The following is an 18,401-nucleotide window of genomic DNA, read 5'->3' as shown; positions in this document are numbered from 1 at the left end:
GTGAGTATAGCTGGTCCTTAGACTTGAAACAACTAAGACTGAACAAAAGAAATTATGCAGTCACTAGCAGTAAATGGCTAAAAGAGATGGGGCCCATGCTGTTGCAATTAAAGGCCTGAGACACATTGCAGGATAGCCAAGCATATAACTAAAGCCAGGGGCTCAAACAGCCATACATCCACAAAGAGCAGTGCCAATCACACTTTGTGATAAAGTTTGTAGTGAGCTAGATAGAATGCAGAAACTTGTATGATAAAGAAAATCAAAAAACAAGACAGCAATAGGTTTCAGTACTCAAACCAAACAGTGAACGAGTGAGAAGATGCCCCAATTTTAAACATTTAAATAAAGTTGTAGAAACAGAACATTATCCAATGCAGATTGTAGAGGAAGCAGTGTTACAGTTATCCAATGACGACGTCTTTTACATGTTTTATGCAACTAATGGTTATTAGCAAATAGAATTGGATGATTCATCTAAGTTGGACATATTTACTAGTCCTTTCGATAAACATGCCACAGCAAGCATATAGATTGCTTTGGGACCACATCAGATCAGAAATTTTCCAATACAAAATGTTACAAATACTGGATGACAGTCAAGGAATTGAAGTTATAACAAATAATGTCCTGAGTTGAGGACATTATGAACAGAAATATGGCCAAGGGTTGGAAAAAGTCCTACAATAAGCAAGAGTGCACATTGGTCCCAAACCTCAGGTGGGGTGGCAGGACAGAAATAGAGTTCATTCATTAAGTGTGCAGCTGGTGTGTGACTACTGGTTCAGCTTCCTTTGCAGTAATAAGAAGCAGGCAAGGGATGTGACACTTTCATCCTGAGGTAAACTGCTGTCCCAGCTATCTTTCAACTGAAGGGTAAGTCACAGGATAGCTACTTGGTGACAAGGGTTACCCAATATTATCATGCCACACTGTGTCAGACCACCAATGTAGCAGACGAATATTATAGCGAAGCTCATCTTGGAACTGGAATTGGGACTGAGTAAGTTGTTGGCATGATGAAAAGAAGGTTTAGGTGCCAGGACAAGCCAACAGGCACTTGTAGTATGTTCCTAGTGTTGTCTCCAAAACTGTAATAATCTGCTAAGCGCTCCAAAGTCCTACTTATAAAAATTCCAAGGAGAAAGGAAAGGCAGAGGCATAAGAGGCAGGGCGTGAAGTTCATGCAACCACATCATAGTCAGCTACAGGTTGAGAGTTGTGAAGAAACATATTTCAGAAAACTTCAGTCATGTGTGATCAATCTTACTGGCAGTGCATCTTCACATACATCATGTCTGGCCATTATTGAAACAGCAGGATCCCTTTTTAGTTTAAAAGCAAAATACTGCAGATGCTGGAAATCTGAAATAAAAACAAAATGTGCTGGAAATACTCAGCAGGACTGGCAGCATCTGTGGAGAGAGAAGCAGAGTTAACATTTCGGGTCAGTGACCTTTCATCAGAACTGGCAAAAGTTAGAAATGTAATTGGTTTGAATGCAGAGAAGGTGTTAAATGACAGAATAATGAACAGCCCCAGTCAAAAGCACAAACATGAAAAAAACAGTGGGCAGGCATATGGTAAAAAAAAATGGTGCAGTGACGCAGTGGTTAGCACCGCAGCCTCACAGCTCCAGGGACCCGGGTTCGATTCTGGATACTGCCTGTGCGGAGTTTGCAAGTTCTCCCTGTGACCGTGTGGGTTTTCACCGGGTGCTCCGGTTTCCTCCCACAGCCAAAGACTTGCAGGTTGATAGGTAAATTGGCCATTGTAAATTGCCCCTAGTGTAGGTAGGTGGTAGGGAATATGGGATTACTGTAGGGTTAGTATAAATGGGTGGTTGTTTGTCGGCACAGACTCGGTGGGCCGAAGGGCCTGTTTCAGTGCTGTATCTCTAAAAAATAAAATAAAAATGAAAAAGGGCCAGTCATGCTCTGAAATTATTGAACTCAATATTCAGTCCGGTAGGCTGTCATGTACCTAATCGGTAAATGAGGTGCTGTTCCTCGAGCTTGCATTGTGCAGAGAGGGTGTTAAATGACATAATAATGAACAGCCCTAGCCAAAAGCACAAATATGAAAAAACAGTGGGCAGGCACATGATAAAAAAAGAATGAATGATGAAACAAACTTGTACTGACATGTAGAAATCTGAGAATATAATTCATAAATCTATACTGGCAATTGCAGCTCCCATTTATATTGGAATGAATACATACACACTAAAGTACCCATTACTCCTGCTCCTCCTGGCACCAAAAGGAATTTATTTTTACTTGGACCCACAACAGTTTGTGTCTTTGAGTTGGATCCTCAGCAGCCTGGGTTTGCCGACTAATTCATACCTGTGAAGACATCTGAGGGATAGTCTAGAAAGCTTTCCTATGTTGCTTTCATAATGGAGAATGGGATCCTTGGAGAACTCCCTTTTGTCCTCCTAGAAGAGGGTTCAAGATACCGGTGACTCATTGATCTGTTGGGGACCAGACATAATGGAATCACTAAAATCCTTAAAGCCCCCGAAGAAAGAAATTGTGCCAGATATCCCCCAAACATTTTGAAGACTGACAGGTCTGGAGATATCTGAATCCAGTAGTCCAATCTGTCTCCAAATATTTGCATGTCATTCGTAAGTGCTTCCACATTGGTGGCCTAGAAACCTCCCTCTTATGGAGATGTATGCAGATATCCTTGCGGCTGCTATTAGATCTAGGATACATTTCATGAATGAATATCCCTATTTGATGTTGCCACGAAAGATGGCATTGGACTCTGACACAATTACAGACATCTGCACACAGTGGGCTGAATTTAGTTAACCCGTCACAGGTTCCGGCAGTGGAGCCGACAGTAGGTGCCGTCGCCGCTTGTCATGTCTGCGGCAGCACACCGCAATCAGGTGGTCAGCAGCTAATTATCAGAATGGAGAAAAGGAACCCTTCCAATTACGCGATGGGAGCAGGCTCCGAGATGCTGATTACGGTGTCACATGACTCCAGAGCAGATGGTGGCACCATATTTAAAGCCCTGCCAGCCCTGCTTGCATTGTTGCCTTTGAGTCTTTGCTGAGGTAATGCCGAAGCCCCTTTGAAAGCACCTTTGTGGTGCCTCCCTCCCCATGTCCCGCTGCCTCCCGGGTGGCTGCATGCAATCTCCAAAGAGGAGAGAGCTGTGGAGCACGCACCTTGGCAGAACGAAGGAGGTCATAGAGTCATAGAGTCTTCGGCCCATCGTGTCTGTGCCAGCCATCAAGCACCTACCTATTCTAATCCCATTTTCCAGCACTTGGCCCGTAGCCTTGTATGCTATGGCGTTTCAAGTGCTCATCTAAATACTTCTTAAATGTTGTGATGGTTCCTGCCTCTACCACGTCTTCAGGCAGTGCGTTCCAGATTCTGACCAACCTCTGGGTGAAAACATTTTTCCTCAAATCCCCTCTAAACCTGCTGCCCCTTACCTTAAATCTATGCCGCCTGACTCTCTTCCTGCACTGTATCCATGTTCGGGGGTGAAGAGGTGGGGGGTGACCCCACGACTGCTGACCTCCTCTGTGATCTCCATTCAGGCTTGCTCTGGTCATGTGGGAGGACCTCTTATTGTCATCACTTGGGAACCCAATGTGATAGTGACTCCTCGATCACCCCCACACTCCTGGAGATGGCAGGTGCACTATGGCAGAGGCAAGGCACTGCGTAACCCCACGGTTTACCGAGGCCTCTCTGGAGATTCTACTCCAGGTTGCAGGGGAAAGGTGGGATGTCCTCTTCCCCAGTGATGGAAAGAAGAGGTCCTCCTGCATGACCAAGCAAGCCTGGATGGAGATCACAGAGGAGGTCAGCAGCCGTGGGGTCATCCCCCACCCTAGACATGGGTGCACTGCAGGAAGAGAGTCAATGGCCTGCTGTGTTCTACCAAGGCAAGTGCTCCACACCTCTCTTTTCTTTGGGGATTGCATCTGGGTACGTGGGAGAGAGCGGGACATGGGGAGGGAGGCACCACAAAGCCGCTGGCAAAGAGGGTTAGGCATCACCTCATCCTGACATCCTGCAACTCAGCCACAGGCCACCTTCTTTCACAACTCACTCCCATTCCTTCCCTGAGAGCAGACGTGAGGATGAGCCATGTAGGAATCCCCAGCAGGGGCTGAGGGGCTTCCACTAGGAGAACTGTTCTCTCGCTCTTTCTGTGAAGTATTACTCCCTCCCTCTTTCCACCTGCATGACAAGCGGACCCATAACAGCAGGGAGTCTTCAAGGACTGGTGAAGGAATTCCAGTCATATGGCCTCTCTTGACGGCTGAGGAGGAGGCACTGGACTTAGTGGGGACCCAGGACAGCCACTCAATAGCGGATGGTGAGACTGGAGCCTCTGCACAAGAGAATGAGGATTGCCTTCATTCGACATCCAACACACTTCTGGAAATCCACATCATGCATGGCGAGATCTGCAATGCCTAACTCACACATGTTTGTGTTCTCTCATGCAGGTTGGCATCCACAGGAGACTCAACTAGAAGGGGGAACAGCTGTCATCCTCGGAGGAGGCGAAGTCAGAGGATGCACCGTCACAAGACTCTCCTGCACCTTCCACCAGCACAGATATCTTCACCACGATGGCTATGTGTTTGGTCTTAGAATCAGGGTTACAAGGTGGTGAGAGCACCGCACACACACCCGAACAGCTGGCTGAGGCTGAGACAGCTGAGACATAGGAACATAGGAAGGAACATAGGAACATAGGAGTAGGAGTAGGCCATTCAGCCCATTGAGCCTGCTCCACCATTCAATACGATCATGGCTGATCATCCACTTCAATTCCTTTTTCCAACACTATCCTCATTTCCCCTTATGTCATTTGTATTTAGAAATCTGTCAATCTCTGCTTTAAACATATTCAATGACAGAGCTTCCACAGCCCTCGGGTAGAGAATTCCAAAGATTCACAACCCTCTGAGTAAAGAAATTTCTCCTCATCTCCGTCCTAAATTGCATCCCCCTTATTTTGAAATTGTGTCTCCTTGTTCTAGACTCCCCAAGCAGGGGAAAAGGCTTACCTGCATCTACCCTGTAAGTATTTTGTAGGTTTCAATGAGATCACCTCTCATTCTCCGAAACTCTAGCGAATACAGGGCCAGTTTCCCCAATCTCTCTTCATAGGACAGTCCCGCCATTCCGGGAACAAGTCTGGTGAACCTTCATTGCATTCCCTCTGTGGCAATAATATCCTTCCTAAGGTAAGAGGACCAAAACTGCACACGGTACTCCAGGTACAGTCTAACCAAGGTTCTATACAATTGAAGCAAGACTTCACTACTCCTGTACTCAAATCCTCTTGCGATAAAGGCTAACATACCATTAGCCGTCTTAATTGCTTGCTGCACCTGCATGTTAGCTTTCAGTGACTTATTGACAAGGATACCCAGGTCCCTTTGTACACCTACACTTTCTAATCTCTTACCATTTAAGAAATACTCTGCACATCTATTCCTCCTACCAAAGTGGATAACCTCACATTTTTCCACATTATATTCTATCTGCCACGTTTTTGCCCACTCACTAAGTCTTTCCAAATCCCTTTGAAGCTGCTTTGCATCTTCCTCACGACACACATTCTCACCTAGTTTGGGCTCATCCGCAAACTTGGAAATAGTACATTTGGTCCCCATATCCAAATCTTTGATATATATTGTGAACAGCTGGGGCCCAAGTACTGGTCCTCGCAGTACTCCACGAATCACAGCCTGCAAATGCGAGAATGACTTGTTTATTCCTACTGTCTGTTTTCTGCCTGTTAACCAATCCTTAATCCATGCCAGTATATTACCTCCTATCCCATGTGCTTTAATTTTGCTAACCAACCTCCTGTGGGGGACTTTATCAAAGGCCTTTTGAAAATCCAAGTATACTATGTCCACCAACTCCCCTTTATCAATTCTGTTAGTAAGATCCTCAAAAAACTCCAACAGGTTTGTCAAACATGATTTCCCATTCATAAATCCATATTGACTATGCCCAATCAAAACATTATTATCCAAGTGTCCATTTATCATATCCTTTAGAATAGATTCTAGCATTTTCACAATGACTGATGTAAGGCTAACAGATCTGTAATTCCCTGTTTTTTCTCTTCCTCCCTTCTTAAACAGTGGGGTGACATTTGTGACCTTCCAATCTGAAGGAACTGCTCCAGAATCTATAGAATTTTGGAAGATGATCACCAATGCATCCACTATCTCCATAGCTACCTGTTTCAATACTCTTGGATGTAGAGTATCAGGTCCTGGGGACTTTTCAACCTTCAGCCCCATTAATTTCTCCAATACAACCTTTTTACTAATACTAATTTCCTTCAATTCCTCATTCCTCCTAATCCCTTGGATCTCTAATTCTGGGAGATTTCTTGTATCTTCCTTAGCGAAGAAGAGACACAAAGTAATCATTTAGCTTCTTTGCCATTCCTCTATTCCCCATCATAAATTCTCCTTACTGCCTGTAATGGACCCACAATTGTTTTAGCCAAATGTTTCCTTTTTACGTACCTGTAGAAGCTTTCGCAGTCCATTTTTATATTTTTTGCTAACTTACATTCATATTCTATTCTTCCTTTCTTTATCAGTTTCTTAGTCCTCCTTTGCTGTATTCTAAAATTCTCCCAATCCTCAGGTTTACTATTATTTCTGGCAACCTTATAGGCCTTTTTAAAAAATCTCATACAATCCTTAACTTCCTTGGCTATTCACGGTTGACTGCCTTTACTTATGGGGTTTTTGTGCTTCTGAGACCACTGACAGTCTGTGGATTGTTAGTGGCCAGGCCCATGCTAAGCCCCAGGCTGATGACTAGCCTCCAGTGTCAGCAGCACAGACCATGCAGGAGTTGCAGAGAGGTAAGGCAACATTTGGCAGAGATGCCAGAGGCAATGCACTTGAGCAGATGATGGAGGAGTCCATCTATGCCATGAGTGCTGCCATGTTTCAGGCATGTGAACACATGGTTTCCTCCATTTAGAAGTTGGTGACCCTCATGGAGAGCCAGATCCCAGAGATGCGTGCAGACCTGCAGACCATCACCTTGACAATGAGCTCAATGCAGCAGTGACAAGGCAAGAGAAGTACAAGGCCCCTGGAGTCTTCTCCAGCTCCTCGTCCTTCGCTGGTCAGCAGGGAGGTTCAAGTGAGCCTTGAAAGGGAGAAGAAGAGGCTGACCTCCACAGCTGCGCCTCGCCTCAGGGCACACTGAGTGTGGACAGTGGTTCCTCAGCCCCTCTGCCAATGAGCCCAACTCCATTAGACGTGATGCCTGAGGAGAGTCCTGCACCTGCACAGGAAACCATCAGGCAGTCGGGGCCCTCCAGGATTCAGACAGCCAGAGGACAGCTGCCTAAATCATCCCAGGCCAAGAGGCAGCCCAAGCAGTAGCCTGACTCCAGCCCAGCTGCTATTGCAGGGGGTCACACCTTATAGAAGCACTCAAAAATGTATAAAGAAAACTACCTAGAATCACTTGGGGTTTCACACGTGTCTGACATTTATTTTGTGTAAGAAAGTCTTTTCATTAACATTCATTGTGGAAAATGCTTATTCTTTCATGCCTTAATTGTGAGATGCTGACTTCACCCTTGCTCCCTCATTGGGCTTGCAATGTGGGCACAGCCCTCCTTTGGTAAGTATCTCAGATGTGCCAGGGCATGTGGTTAAGATGGGTGCTAGGCAAGGAACCCAAATGGAAAGGAGACAAAAGACTGAATGCATTGAGGTGAGTCTTTATTGAGTTCACTTCAAGAGGCCATCATGGTGGCTGGAAGCAGGTAAGTATGAAATTGTCTCTTGCCTTCCTGGCCTGTCACTCAATGCCCTGACCTCTGGTGTGAAGGGTTCAAGATCCAGTGCTGCCTGCTCATTAGCCTCCTCCACGTCCTCCTCCTTGGTTGAGGACTGGCGACCAATCATGTCCTGTTCATGCAAGGTCTCCCCCCTCTGCAGTGCTAGATTGTGCAGAGGACAGCAGACCACCACGATACGTGAGCCTCTCACTGGGGCATACAGCAGGGCTGCACCAGCTCGACTGAAGCACAAGAATCTCATCTTCAGCAGCCCAATGGCCTGCTCAATGGTCGTTCGTGTGGAGCTGTGACAATTGTTGTACCTCTCCTCTGCTGCATTGCAAGGGTTCATCACAGGTGTAAGAAGCCATTTCTTCAATGGGTAGCCCTTGTCCCTGAGAATCTGTCCCTGAAGGCAAGTGGGGGGCCTGAAAAGCTGTAGCACCTGGGAATATCGAAGTAGGTAGGCGCCATGGCTGCTTCCCGGGAAGCGGGCCCACACCTGCAGGAAATGTTTTCAGTAGTTGATGACCAGTTGAACGTTGATGGAATGAAAGCCCTTCTGGTTGATGAAGGGAGCTGGCTCCTCTGTTTGAGCCTTGATTGTCACATGTGCACAAACTATCACACCTTGCACCGGGGGAATCCAAAGTTAGCTCCGAGGCCAATGGCCCTCTCAGCCTGACTGTCAGTCACATAGTCACCGGCCCTCTTGAACAGGGCATTGGTCACCTCCTTAATAAAGCGGTGGGCTGCTGCCTGGGAGACCCCACACATGTCCCCAATGGATAGCTGGAAAAATCAGGATGTGTAAATGTTAAGTGTCATGGTGATCTTCAGGACCATTGGCATTGCGTGACCACTGAAACCCATAGGTCACAACTTATTCTGCAGCATGGCGCATAAGTCGCGTCTCAGCCTCCCTAAAAAGCCCATAGCCTTCGCTGACAATGCCGCTCAGACATTTGGAGGTAGCTGATACGAGTCCTGTATGCTATCTGGCGCAGGTGGGCCCTTCTTGGCATGGTCGGCTGCTGTTGCTCTCATTGTGAAGCTTCCCTGGTAAGCACAGCTGCCACCTGGCCCTCCCTTTGTTGGAAGCCCTGCGTTAGGCCACGGGGCTTCACAAAGACAGAGTGTACCAGACCCATGCTAGGTAATCAGTAGGACTCCAGAGCACTGTCCTTGCAGAGACAAAGTTGCCTTGGCATCTTTGCCTTTGCTACTCCTCTTGGTTTACATGCCAATGGCCCTCAATGCCCAACCTTGCTCAGAGTCAACTTTCTCACCAGATTGTATGGTCACTTATGCAGATCACCTGAGACCATGCCCACCCGCTACTGCCGCCTGGCATCAAACCCACCCAGCACGGCCACCCGAGATCCAGCTCACCTGTGCAGAGCGCACAGCACTGCAGGCTGACAATGGCCTCCACTCCCCCCTTTTCCCCTGTGTAGTGCTGGTCATGGCTGCCTTCCTGTGGCGGCACTGAGGCCTCTTTGCGGTGTTGTCACCTTTCAATGGCTGGGGATCTGAAGGTATGTGAGTGCCACCCATTGTCCACTTAATTCCAAGTCCCCCATTAATTCGCTTTCAATTGCATGTAAGAATATTCTAATTATCTTTTCAACAATTTAAATTGCACTTCCGTCACATCAGGGCGGCAAAGCTGCCTTGGAGCTTTCATGCCTCTGATTAAATCGGGAACTGATGCCATGACGTTGGAATTCCAGCCAGACGCATCTGACGTTGTTTTCTGGCACCCTCACATCTCCATTCCTGCTCCAAATGGCCTCACTAAATTTAGCCCATCATATGAGATATAGTCAGAACCTTTTTATGTATCTGATGATCTGCTAGAATTCTTCTCTTCAGAGCATGACCATGGGATCATTGTTCATACACTCTAGAGCCATAGAGTCATTACGGCATAGAAGGAGGCCATTCAGCCCATCGAGTTCGGCTATCTCTAGGGCAATCCAGTCAGTCCCATTCCCCTGCTCTATGCCCAAAGCCCTGCAAGTTTATTTCTCTCAAGTGCCCATCCAATTTCCTTCTGAAATCATTCATCATCTCCGCTTCCACCGCATAACTTCCTTACTTTTATTTTCAATTCCTCTCATAATAAATCTTTATTACTTGCTGTACCAACATACTTACTTTTTGTGATTCATGCTAAAGACAGGGCTAAATTGTGGCGAGTCGAAGAGACTTAGTAGTTGGCAGGAAAAAAGACAGAGGCGCAAGGAGAGAGCCAACTGTGCAACAGCCCCAACAAACAAATTTCTCTGCAGCACCTGTGGAAGAGCCTGTCACTCCAGAATTGGCCTTTATAGCCACTCCAGGCGCTACTTCACAAACCACTGACCACCTCCAGGCGCGTATCCATTGTCTCTCGAGATAAGGAGGCCCAAAAGAATGCACTAGAACATCTAGATCCCTCTGCACCTCTGAGTTCTGCAGTCGTTCTCCATTTAAATAATACTCTGCTTTTTAATTCTTCCTGCCAAAGTGAACAACTTCACATTTTCACACATTATACTCCATCTGCCAGATTTTGCCCACTCACTCAACCTATCTATATGGGTCTGCAACCTCCTTATGCCCTCTTCACATCATACTTTCCTAACTATCTTTATGTCATTTGTAAATTTAGCTAACATGCCATCACTCCCCTCATCTAAGTCATTGATATAATTGTAAAAGGTTGAGGCCCCAGCACAGACCCCTGCAGGATTCCACTAGTCACATCCTGCCAATCAGAAAAGGACCCATTTATGCATACTCTCTGTTTTCTGCCAGCCAGCCAATCTTCTATCCATGCTAATATGTTACCCCTACGTCATGAGCTCCTACTTTGCGCAAGAACCTTTTATGTGGCACCTTGGTCAGATGATGAGGAAATGGAGTTCTGCTCACAGACTTGAGGACAAGGAGTAGACAGTAGTTCACCAGTTAATGGTGCCACAGAGGTACTGGGGAGAAATATTAAGCAGGGCCCATGAGACTACAGTGGCTGTACATGCCGCTATGCAAAATAGAGTCAAAGAGTCATAGAGAGATACAGCACTGAAACAGGCCCTTTGGCCCACCGAGTCTGTGCTGACCAACAACCACCCATTTATACTAATCCTACATTAATCCCATATTCCCTACCACATCCCCACCATTCTCCTACCACCTACCTACACTAGGGGCAATTTACAATGGCCAATTTACCTATCAACCCGCAAGTCTTTGGCAAAAGACCAAAGCCCACATAAGACAGCAGTTTGACTGGCCAAAACTCCACTAAGATGTGGTGGAGTACTGCAGGAGTTGTGCCAGGTTGAGGGGAGACCCCAACCTACAGTGCAACCTGCACCCCTAAGTCCTGTACCGGTGTTAGGAGGACCCTCCAGCAGAGGGCTGGTGAAGTGTAAGGAAACCCCGCCGAGAACAAAAGGGGACAGGCAGGCACACGGCTGGCAAAAGTTTCGAAAGAGAAGGGGAAAAAGTGACCAAGAGGGCAGGTTAAAGGAAGTCCGAGAGGAATTCCGGATGAAAACCCCTACTGTCCGGTCAGTCAACCCCGAAAAATGTGATAAGTTAGACTCCACATGCTCCAATGTAAATGCAGTGTTGCTAACAGCATTTACAGGAACGTGCAGAGACAAGGAGAGACCTCTAGGGGGTACAGAAACCGTGAGGGTGATGCCTTACCTAGTCGAGGTGCCACAGGAGAATGCAGTCAAGTCTGTACATATCTGTAGGCAGGAATGTCCTGGAGAACAAAGGGGAGATTAACAAAGAATCCTCTCCCACAGTCAGAGGAAAAGGGAACCACTCATCCCCTGAAGTCAAAAGTCTGTGCATGACTCAGCAAAGTACTGAAAGAGAGTTCAGGATAGACCCGCTCACTACTAACTCTCCTGAAATAAAACATTACCTCAGCAGGAACAAAACCCTAGGCAGTGATGGCAATAGACAAACTGAAGAAAGGCTTCCCCAAAGAACCACATGGTTACTGGGATGACAAAAAGGGGAAATTAAAGCAGCCCTGGCACCCAGAAAAGACAATTTAAATCAGCTTTAAGAGGTATGAATGAAGGGAAATGAATGAAAGAAATGCATGGTTTTTCTTTCTGTATCTTATATTTCTCTCAAACCTTTTAATGAAATGTGCCATTTGTTTTCAAATTGCATTTCATTCCCCTGGGTATGGAGGTGTCGTGCAGGCCTCCACCTGCCAAGAATGAGACACATAAATTTTGCCACATGAACATTGATTTTTAAACGGTTACCGGAGTAAAGAAAAAACGTATTTTTTGAAAAAACCCACCAGACCCTTGACTGGAAAGATATTTGCATAGTAACAGACAGTACTTGGAAAGGACAAAGGGGCCACTCACTGCTCCAATTTAATCCACGATGGACTTTTGATAACCAGATGTTGAAGGTGGAGAAGCAAGCATTCCAGGTTAACTGCTAAATGGCCGAATACACAAGAAGACGTGGTCAGACCAGTTTAGTCACATGACTAACAGCCTGATGGAGTTTTTTGAATTTGAACTTGCCACAGAGTTTTAAAACTCAGAAAGCTGTTTGCTTCTGGACTAAAAAGACCTCTCATGGCTGGCTTGCCCATGTCTCTCCTGTCTGCTCTCATCTCGTTCTCTCACCAGCTTCAGAATCCATTGGCGACATATGAATCCCGAGAGAGAAAAGTCTCCTACAGCGAACAAGGTTTAAGAAGAATACTGGGCCCCAATGAAAAGTAAGAATTAACTGCAATCAAGGACACTACAGCGAGTTCGGAGCACAGTAACAAAAACCCCTCTTCAGAGATTGCCTCAAACCTCTCTACCATTTTTCTTCTCTTTTCTGTCTCTATTTGCATGTGCATATCACGTATGCATGCTAGCGTGGGGCGTGGCGTATATCCGTAGACGTTAACCGCATTAGAGTTTAAGTTTAAGTTTTAATAAATTTCACTTTTCTTCTTTAAACCTAAGAAAGCCTGTTGGTGCTCATTCCTTTACCTTATAATTGGAAAGTGGTGAACAAGGATACACCAAGGGGGAACTCAAAACCAGAGGAACAGGTGAAGGCTGAAAGAGACCCCTAGCCTGATGATTGCACAACGTTCAGCACCATTCGTGACTCCTCAGATACTGAAGCAGTCCGCATAGAAATGAAACAAGACTTGGACAACATCCAGGCTTGGGCTGATAAGTACAAGTAACATTCGCGCCACACAAATGCCGGGCAATGACCATCTCCAACAAGAGGGAATCTAACCTTCTCCCCTTGACATTCAATGGCATTACCATTGCTCAATCCCCCACTATCAACATCCTAGGGGCTACCATTGAGCAGAAACTGAACTAGAGTATCCATATAAATACTGTGGCTACAAGAGCAGGTCAGAGGCTAGGAATCCTGCGGCGAGTAACTCACCTCCTGACTCCCCAAAGCCTGTCCACCATCTACAAGGCACAAGTCAGGAGTGTGATGGAATACTCTCCACTTGCCTGGATGGGTGCAGCTCCAACAACACTCAAGAAGCTCGACACCATCCAGGACAAAGCAGCCCGCTTGATTGGCACCCTATCCACTAACTTCCACTCCCTTCACCACCGACGCACAGTGGCAGCAGCATGTACCATCTACAAAATGCACTGAAGCGACTCACCAAGGCTCCTTAGAAAGCACCTTTTAAACCCACGATCTCTACCAACTAGAAGGACACAGGCAGCAAATGCATGGGAACACCACCACCTGCAAGTTCCTCCCCAAGTCACATACCATCCTGACTTGGAAGTATATTGCCATTCCTTCACTGTCGCTGGGTCAAAATCCTGGAACTCCCTTCCTAACAGCACTGTGGGTGTGCCTACCCCACATGGACCACAGTGGTTCAAGAAGGCAGCTCACCACCACCTTCTCAAGGGCAATTAGGGATGGGCAAAAAATGCTGGCATGGCCAGCGATGCCCACATCCCATGAATGAATATAAAAAGACCCCTTTCTCACCTGGTCGTAACACCTCCCTTAGGTAAGGAGACCAAAACTGTACACAATACTCCAGGTGTAATCTCACCAAGACTTTATACAATTGCAGCAAGACTTCTTTACGCCTGTACTCAAATTCTCTTGCAATAAAGGCCAACATACCATGTACCTTCCTAATTGCTTGCTGCACCTGCACATTAGCTTTCAGTGACTTATGAACAAGGACACCCAGGTCCCTTTGGACATCAACACTTCCCAATCTCTCACCATTAAAGAAATACACTGTATTTCTGTTTTTCCTATCAAAGTGGATAACTTCACTTTTTTCCACATTATATTTCATCTGCCATGTTCTTGCCCATTCACTTAGCCTGTCTAAATCCCCTTGAAGCCTCTTTGCATCCTCCTCACAATTTATGTCCTTGCCTCGTTTTGCGTCATCAGCAAACTTGAAAATATTACATTTGGTCCGGAAATCCATATCATTGATATAGATTGTGAATAGCTGGGGCCCAAACACTGATCCTCACGATACCCCACTGGTCACAGACTGCCAACCTGAGAATGACCCGTTTATTCCTACTCTCTGTTTTCTGTCCATTAACCAATTCCCAATCCATGCCAGTATATTGCCTCCACTCCCATGTGTACTAATTTTGCTTAGCCTTCTTACTAACCTCCTGTGTGGGACCTTATCGAAAGCCTTCTGAAAATCCAAATACACCTTATCCACTGATTCCCCCTTATCCATTCTGCTAGTTACATCCTGAAAATCTCCAACAGGATTGTCAAACATGATTTCTCTTTCATAAATCCATGCTGACTCTGCCCAACCCGACCATTATTTTCTAAGTGTCCAGTTATAACATCCATTATAATAGATTCTACCCTACTACTGATGTCAGGCTGAGAGGTCTATAGTTCCCCATTTTCTCTCACTCTCCTTTCTTAAATAGTGGGGTTACATTTTCTACCTTCCAATCTTTAGAATCTATAGAAATTTGGAAGGTGACCACCAATGCATCCACTATCTCTACACCTACCCCTTTCAAAGTTCTGAGCTGTAGATCATCAGGTCCAGGGGATTTATGAACTTTCAGTCCCATTAATTTGTCCAGTACTACTTTTTTACCAATACTAATTTCTTTCAGTTCCTCATTCTCGCTAGTCCCTTGGTTCTTTAGTATTTCTGGGAGTTTTTTTTGTCTCTTCCTCTGCGAAGACAGACACCAAAGCCAGAATTCTGGCTGAAAAGTCGGGAACAATGCCGGGATTTTTTGCTTCCCCAGTCCTAAACTGGTCTTGGGTGGGACTTCCACCTCCTTGAGGCAGGAAGTTCCACCTAATGGAGCTGCCAGCCAATCAGCGGGACGGCAGTTCTCAGTCCCAGCAATGCCACCGGGAGTGATGGCCACTGCTGGGACTACACCCAGCCATTGGAACTCAGGAAAGTTTTTGGGGCGTCGCTGGGAACAATTCCCAGCTGGGCTCTGGCGAGGCAAGCGGTGTGGGGAGTGTTGTGCCAAGGGGGCAGTTGGGGTTTAAGGGATGACCCTCCGTGGGGTACAGGGTGCCCTATCAGAAGGCCACCAGCTTTTACCTGGCAGTGTTTTTGGGGCCTTTGCTGTCCATCCGATGAGTGTAAAATATCCGCGGTGGTGGGAGGGGGCCCTTAAGTGGCAGTTAGTTGGCCACTTAAGGGCCTTGATTGTCCGAGGAGGGCCGTTTCTCACCACCGCTGCCCCACGTAAAATTGCAGAGGGGTAGGAGGGGGTTGGGAACACCCCCCCCCCCCCCACCCTGCCTCCCACTCCATTTTACGCCCCTCCTGCCGCCAGCCCGCTTATTGGGTGGTCGTAAAATTCTGGCCAAAGTATTTTTTTAGTTTCTCTGCTATTTCCTTTTTCCCCATTATAAATTCCCCCGTCTCTGCCTGTAATAGGCCCACATTTGTCTTTGCTAATCTTTTACTTTTTACATACCTATAGCAGCTTTTACTGTCCGTTTTTATGTTTCTTGCTAGTTTACTTTCATATTCCTTTTTTAAAATCAGTTTCTTGGTCCTCCTTTGCTGAATTCTAAAATGGTTCTAATTGTCAGGCATACTACTTTTTTCTGGCAACTTTATAAGCCTCTTCCTTTTATCTAATACAATCTTTAACTTCTCTTGTTAGCCATGGTTGTATCACCTTTCCTGTTGGGTTTTTGTGCCTCAAAGGAATGTAAATTTGTTGTAAACCGTGTATTAATTCTTTAAATGTGAGCCATTGCCTATCTACCATCATATCTTTTAATGTAGTTTCCCAATCTACCACAGCCGACTTGCCCCTCAAACCTTTGTGGTTTCATTTATTTAGATATAAAACTCTAATTTCAGATTGAACTATATCACTTTCAAACTTAAAGCAAAATTCTATCATATTATGGTCACTCTTCCCTGGAGGATCCTTTACAATGAGATTATTAATTAGCCCTTTCTCATTGCACAATACCTGATCTAAAATAGCCCATTCTCTAATAAGTTCCTCAACATACTGTTCTCGAAAATCATCTCGTATACATTCCAGGAATTCGTCCTCCACAGCATTAGTGCTAATTAGGGTTACTCTGTCTATAAGTAGATTGAAGTCACCTATGAGTACTGTATTACCCTTGTCTCATGCACCTCTAATTTCCTGATTTATACCGTGACCTACATTACCACTACTGTTTGGTGACCTATAAACAACTCCTACCAATGTTTGCTGGCCCTTTCTGTTTCTTAGCTCTACCCAAACTGATTCTACATTTTGATCCTTCAATCTAAGATTCTCTTTCACTAATGTACTGATATCATCCTGTAATAACAACACTACCCCACCTCCTTTCCTTTTTGCCTATCCTTCCTAAATGTCAAATACCATCAAACATTCAGTTCTCAGCCTTGGTCACCCTACTGCCACGTCTCCTTGATGGCAATTAGATCATGCCTGTTTACTTCTATTTGTGCTGTCAATTCATCTATTTTGTTGTGAATGCTGTGTGAATTCAGATACAGTGCCTTTAATTCTTCCCTTTTATTATTTTCACAACCTCTAGCCTTATCTGCTGACATACTCTTATTCCCTTATTTTCCTTAAATTCCCTTATTGTTATCTTGCTCTCTTGCCTTCTCCTCTCTCTTTAATTATCACATCTTCCCTCACTTGATCCCTCACCCCAACTATTTAGTTTAGAGCCCTCTCCACCACCCTAGTTATATGACTCGCCAGAACACTGGTCCCAGGTGAAAACCATCCCAACGGTACAGCTCCCACTTTCTCCAGAACTGGTGACAGTGTCCCATGAATCAAAACCTATTTCTCCCACACCAATCTTTGAGCCATGCATTTAACTCTCTAATCATTTTTATCCTACTCCAGTTTGCTCGGGCTCTGGTAATAATCCAGAGATTATTAACTTTGAGTTTCTGCTTTTTAACTTAGCCTAACTGCTCATACTCCCTATGCAGAACCTCTTTCCTAATCCTATCTATATCATTGGTACCCACATGGACACAACAACCGAAATCTCCCCCTTCCACTGCAATTTCTTCTTCAGCCCAGAGCAGATGTCACAAACCCGGGCACCGGGCAGGCAACACAGCCTTCTGGATTCTCGCTCTTGGCTGCAGAGGACTGTGTCTATCCTCCTGACTATACTATCTCCTACTACATTCGTATTTACTCCGCCTGCTTGAATGGCTTCCTGTACCACAGTGCCATGGTCAGTTTGCTCATCCACCCTGCAACCCTCATTCTCATCCGTTTAAGCTGAAAGAACCTCAAACCTGTTGGACAATTGCCAGGGCTGAGGCTCCTCCACTTCTGCCTTCTCAGTCCCCTTAGGGGGGCAGGCATGTTGTGATGAGGACACAAAGAATCTGCAAAGAGATATAGATAGGTTAAGTGAGTGGGCAAAAATTTGGCAGATGGTGTTCAATGTGGGAAAGTGTGAGATAATCCACTTTCAGAGGAAGAATAAAAAGGCAGATTATTATTTAGATGGAGAAAGACTACAAAATACTGCAGTACAGAGGGATCTGGGTGTTCTTGTGCATGAAACACAAAAAGTCAGCATGCAGGTGTAACAGGTAATTAGGAAGGCAAATGGAATTTTGGCTTTTATTGCTGGGGGTGGGGGGGGGGGGGGTTGGAATTTAAAAATAGGGAAGTCTTATTACACCTGTACAGGGTGTTAGTGAGGCCACATTCTGGAGTACTGTGTACAGTTTTGGTCCCCGTATTTAAGGAAGGATATACTAACATTGGAGGCAGTTCAGAAAAGGTTCACGAGGCTGATTCCTGGGATGAAGGGGTTGTCTTATCAATAACGGCTAAGCAGGTTAGGCCTTTATTCATTGGAGTTTAGAAGATTAAGAGGTGATCTTATTGAAACATATAAGATTCTAAGAGGGCTTGACAGGGTAGATGTTGAGAATATGTTTCCACTGGTGGGGGAATCTCGAACTAGGGGACATAGTTACAGAATAAGGGGGCACACATTTAAAACTGAGATGCAAAGGAATTTCTTCTCTTAGAGGGTTGTGAAACTCTGGAATTCTC

The sequence above is a fragment of the Heterodontus francisci genome, chromosome 5 (genome assembly GCF_036365525.1).
Source record: "Heterodontus francisci isolate sHetFra1 chromosome 5, sHetFra1.hap1, whole genome shotgun sequence".
Classification (NCBI taxonomy): Eukaryota; Metazoa; Chordata; class Chondrichthyes; order Heterodontiformes; family Heterodontidae; genus Heterodontus; species Heterodontus francisci.
The sequence above is the reverse complement of the archived record's forward strand: the minus strand, read 5'-3'. Positions refer to the sequence as shown.